Below are 6,072 nucleotides of genomic sequence, written 5' to 3' on the forward strand. Positions count from 1 at the left end.
GGGGGTTGACATATTTCTGCTTGTTGTTTTTTTCTTCTTCTTGTTGTAGGTTTTTGTTGTTCTAGTGGTTGTTGTGGTTTAGTATAGGAAGTGAGGGTGCGTTGTGGTTAGGGAGTGGTGTCTGGCAGTGTGTTTCATAGGTGTCGCTGTGAATTGGTCTCCTGCTGTGAAGGGAGTTTTCACAGTTCATAAAGAACACCACTGCCAGTAATTCATGTTATACCCACCACATGAACCATGTTATGCACTTTGCATAAAGCCTGGTAATTGATATGGATGTAAAACTGGCTCACAATTCAATGAATTCAACTGAAATGTGTTAGATCTGGTTGCAGTCACTCAAAGTAACAGGGGGATAGCTGGCTATACTGATCAAAACTAAACTGTGAATTATGAGTTTTGATGGCAAATGCTAAAGCACAGTTTTCTGCCATTTATTTTGCCATCAAGCTAGTCTGACCATGGGCCCTTTGAAAAGAGAGTGATCAGCACACCAACATCATCTTGTTCCACACATTACGTACCTCAATTACATTAGCATTGCTGCTTCCCCCAGCCTTTTTGACAGAAGCCCTGCATGGAGCCGTGGTGTAAGGGCCCAGTTTGTTCCCAGTAACAAGGGGGAGGAGAAGTCTTTGGGAGCGAGGAGAGAGGGAGCAGCATGTGAGAGTGTGGATACTTTTAGTTTTAATTGAGGGGGAGTGAATATAGTGGATAGGGAGGTGTTGTAAGGGGTGGAAGAGGGCGATCTTCAGAGGCCAATTAATTTGGAATACAAAGCAGCAGTGCAATCTGCTCGGGTATCTGTCGGGGTGCATGGCTCGCTCTCACTGGACCTGTCTCTGAGGCATCCCAGATCAAATTCATTTAATGCTCCTCCTCACATCCCCCCACTCTCTCTTTCCTTCACTCTACCTCTTTCACTCTTTCACTCTACCTCTTTCAGTCAGAGTGTGTGTGTGCATTCAGATGTGTGTGGGCCTGTGTTTTTATTTTTATTTTATTTATTTTATTTCACCTTTATTTAACCAGGTAGGCCAGTTGAGAACAAGTTCTCATTTACAACTGCGACCTGGCCAGGATAAAGCAAAGCAGTGCGACAAAAACAACAGCACAAACGCACAAACACACGGTCAATAACACAACAGAAAAATCTATATACAGTGTGTGCAAATGTAGTAAGATTATGGAGGCAAGGCAATAAATAGGCCATAGTGGCGAAATAATTACAATTTAGCATTAACACTGGAGTGATAGATATGCAGATGATGATGTGCAAGTAGAGATACTGTGGTGCAAAAGAGCAAAAATTAAAAAACAATATGGGGATGAGGTAGTTGGGTGGGCTATTTACAGATGGGCTGTGTACAGGTGCAGTGATCGGTAAGCTGCTCTGACAGCTGATGTTTAAAGTTAGTGAGGGAGATATGTCTCCAGCTTCAGTGATTATAGCAATTCATTCCAGTCATTGGCAGCAGAGAACTGGAAGGAAAGGTGGTCAAAGGAGGAGTTGGCTTTGGGGATGACCAGTGAAATATACCTGCTGGAGCGCGTGCTATGGGTGGGTGTTGTTATGGTGACCAGTGAGCTGAGATAAGGTGGGGCTTTACCTAGCAAAGACTTATAGATGACCTGGAGCCAGTGGGTTTGGCAACGAATATGAAGCGAGGGCCAGCCAACAAGAGCATACAGGTCGCAGTGGTGGGTAGTATACGGGGCTTTGGTGACAAAACGGATGGCACTGTGATAGACTACATCTAATTTGCTGAGTAGTGTTGGAGGCTACTTTGTAAATGACATCGCCGAAGTCAAGGATCGGTAGGATAGTCAGTTTTACAAGGGTATGTTTAGCAGCATGATTGAAGGAGGCTTTGTTGCGAAATAGGAAGCCGATTCTAGATTTAATTTTGGTTTGGAGATGTTTAATGTGAGTCTTGAACGAGAGTTTACAGTCTAACCAGACACCTAGGTATTTGTAGTGGTCTGACTTCCGGCGCCGAACAGGATGGCTGCCTCGCTTCGCGTTCCTTGGAAAATATGCAGTATTTTGTTTTTCTATGTGTTATTTCTTACATTGGTACCCCGGGTGATCTTAAGTTTCATTACATACAGCCGGGAGGAACTACTGAATATACGATTAACGTCAACTAACCACCCTTCCTACCAGGAATATGACTTTCCCGAAACGGATCCAGTGTCTTGCCTTCCACCCAATACAATGGACCTGATCCCAGCCGGCGAAGCTACACGACGCTGAAAAAGGGGCAAACGTAGCGGTCTCTTGGTCAGGCTTCGGAGACGAGCACATCGCGCTCCACTCCCTAGCATACTACTCGCCAATGTCCAGTCTCTTGAGAATAAGGTCGATGAAATCCGAGCACGGGTAACATTCGAGAGAGACATCAAGGATTGCAACGTGCTCTGCTTCACGGAAACATGGCTAACTGAAAAGACGCTAACGGAGTCGGTGCAGCCAGCTGGTTTCTTCACGCATCGCGCAGACAGAAACATACATCTTTCTGGTAAGAAGAGGGGCGGGGGGGTATGCCTCATGATTAACGAGACGTGGTGTGACCATCATAACAACACTCAGGAACTAAAGTCATTCTGTTCACCTGATCTAGAACTCCTCACAATCAAATGTAGACCGCATTATCTACCAAGGGAATTCACTTCGGTCATAATCACAGCCGTATATATTCCCCCCCAAGCAGACACATCGATGGCCCTGAACGAACTCTATCTGACTCTCTGTAAACTGGAAACCACACACCCTGAGGCTGCATTCATCGTAGCTGGGGATTTTAACAAGGCTAATCTAAAAACAAAACTCCCTAAATTCTATCAGCACATCGATTGTCCGACCAGGGCTGGCAGAACTCTGGACCATTGTTATACTAACTTCCGCGACGCATATAAGGCCCTCCCCCGCCCTCCTTTCGGAAAAGCTGACCACGACTCCATTTTGTTGATTCCAGCCTACAAACAGAAATTAAAACTACAAGCTCCCGCGCTCAGGTCTGTTCAACGCTGGTCCGACCAATCTGAATCCACGCTTCAAGACTGCTTTGATCACGCGGATTGGAATATGTTCCGCACGGCGTCCAACAACAACAATGATGAATATGCAGATTCGGTGAGCGAGTTCATTAGGAAGTGCATTGACGATGTCGTACCCAGAGCAACGATTAAAACATTCCCAAACCAGAAACCGTGGATTAACGGCAGCATTCGCGTGAAACTGAAAGCGCGAACCACTGCTTTTAACCAGGGCAAGGTGACCGGAAACATGACCGAATACACACAGTGTAGCTATTCTCTCCGCAAGGCTATCAAACAGGCTAAGTCCCAGTACAGAGACAAAATTGAATCGCAATTCAACAGCTCAGACACAAGGGGTATGTGGCAGGGTCTACAGTCTATCACGGATTACAAAAAGAAAAGCAGCCCCGTCGCGGATCAGGATGTCTTGCTCCCAGACAGGCTAAATACCTTTTTTGCCCGCTTTGAGGATAATACAGTGCCACTGACACGGCCCACTACCAAAACCTGCGGGCTCTCCTTCACTGCAGCCGAGGTGAGTAAAACATTTAAACGTGTTAACCCTCGCAAGGCTGCAGGCCCAGACGGCATTCCCAGCCGCGTCCTCAGAGCATGCGCAGACCAGCCGGCTGGTGTGTTTACGGACATATTCAATCAATCCTTAGCCCAGTCTGCTGTTCCCACATGCTTCAAGAGGGCCACCATTGTTCCTGTTCCCAAGAAAGCTAAGGTAACTGAGCTAAACGACTACCGCCCCGTAGCACTCACTTCCGTCATCATGAAGTGCTTTGAGAGACTAGTCAAGGACCATATCACCTCCACCCTACCGGACACCCTAGACCCACTCCAATTTGCTTACCGACCCAATAGGTCCACAGACGACGCAATCGCAACCACACTGCACACTGCCCTAACCCATCTGGACAAGAGGAATACCTATGTGAGAATGCTGTTCATCGACTACAGCTCAGCATTTAACACCATAGTACCCTCCAAACTCGTCATCAAGCTCGAGACCCTGGGCCTCGACCCCGCCCTGTGCAACTGGGTCCTGGACTTCCTGACGGGCCGCCCCCAGGTGGTGAGGGTAGGTAACAACATCTCCACCCCGCTGATCCTCAACACTGGGGCCCCACAAGGGTGCGTTCTGAGCCCTCTCCTGTACTCCCTGTTCACCCACGACTGCGTGGCCATGCACGCCTCCAACTCAATCATCAAGTTTGCGGACGACACTACAGTGGTAGGCTTGATTACCAACAACGACGAGACGGCCTACAGGGAGGAGGTGAGGGCCCTCGGAGTGTGGTGTCAGGAAAATAACCTCACACTCAACGTCAACAAAACAAAGGAGATGATTGTGGACTTCAGGAAACAGCAGAGGGAGCTCCCCCCTATCCACATCGACGGGTCAGTAGTGGAGAAGGTGGAAAGTTTTAAGTTCCTCGGTGTACACATCACGGACAAACTGAATTGGTCCACCCACACAGACAGCGTTGTGAAGAAGGCGCAGCAGCGCCTCTTCAACCTCAGGAGGCTGAAGAAATTCGGCTTGTCACCAAAAGCACTCACAAACTTCTACAGATGCACAATCGAGAGCATCCTGTCGGGCTGTATCACCGCCTGGTACGGCAACTGCTCCGCACACAACCGTAAGGCTCTCCAGAGGGTAGTGAGGTCGGCAGAACGCATCACCCGGGGCAAACTACCTGCCCTCCAGGACACCTACACCACCCGATGTCACAGGAAGGCCATAAAGATCATCAAGGACAACAACCACCCAAGCCACTACCTGTTCACCCCGCTATCATCCAGAAGGCGAGGTCAGTACAGGTGCATCCAAGCAGGGACCGAGAGACTGAAAAACAGCTTCTATCTCAAGGCCATCAGACTGTTAAACAGCCACCACTAACATTTAGCGGCCGCTGCCAACAAACTGACTCAGCTCCAGCCACCTTAAAAATGGGAATTGATGGAAATTATGTAAAAATGTACCACCAGCCACTTTAAACAATGCCACCTAATATAATGTTTACATACCCTACATTACACATCTCTTATGTATATGTATATACTGTACTCTATATCATCTACTGCATCTCGCCATCTTATGTAATACATGGACCACTAGCCACTTTAAACTATGCCACTTTATGTTTACATACCCTACAGTACTCATCTCATAGGTATATACCGTACTCTATACCATCTACTGCACCTTGCCTATGCCGTCTGTACCATCACTCATTCATATATCTTTATGTACATATTCTTTATCCCTTTACACTTGCGTGTATAAGGTAGTAGTTGCGGAATTGTTAGGTTAGATTACTTGTTGTTATTACTGCATTGTCGGAACTAGAAGCACAAGCATTTCGCTACACTCGCATTAACATCTGCTAACCATGTGTATGTGACTAATAAATTTGATTTGATTTGATTTGATTTGATTTGGTCCTTATATTCTAAGTCAGAACCATCCAGAGCAGTGATGCTATTCGGGCGGGCGGGTGCGGGCAGCGATCGGTTGAAGAGCGTGCATTTATTTTTACTAGCATTTAAGAGCAGTTGGAGGCCACGGAAGGAGTGTTGTATGGCATTGAAGCTCGTCTGGAGGTTAGTTAACACAGTGTCCAAAAAAGGGCCAGAAGTATACAGAATGGTGTTGTCTGCGTAGAGGTGGATCAGAGAATCACCAGCAGCAAGAGCGACATCCTTGATGTATACAGAGAAGAGAGTCGGCCCGAGAATTGAATCCTGTGGCACCCCAATAGAGACTGCCAGAGGTCCGGACAACAGGCCCTCCAATTTGACACACTGAACTCTATCTGAGTAGTTGGTTTACCAGGTGAGGCAGTCAGTTGAGAAACCAAGGCTGTAGAGTCTGCCGATAAGAATGCGGTGATTGACAGAGTCGAAAGCCTTGGCCAGGTCGATGAAGACGGCTGCACAGTACTGTCTTTTATCGATGGCGGTTATGATATCGTTTAGGACCTTGAGCATGGCTGAGGTGCACCCGTGACCAGCTCGGAA

This window comes from Salvelinus alpinus, chromosome 19 (genome assembly GCF_045679555.1).
Source record: "Salvelinus alpinus chromosome 19, SLU_Salpinus.1, whole genome shotgun sequence".
NCBI lineage: Eukaryota > Metazoa > Chordata > Actinopteri > Salmoniformes > Salmonidae > Salvelinus > Salvelinus alpinus.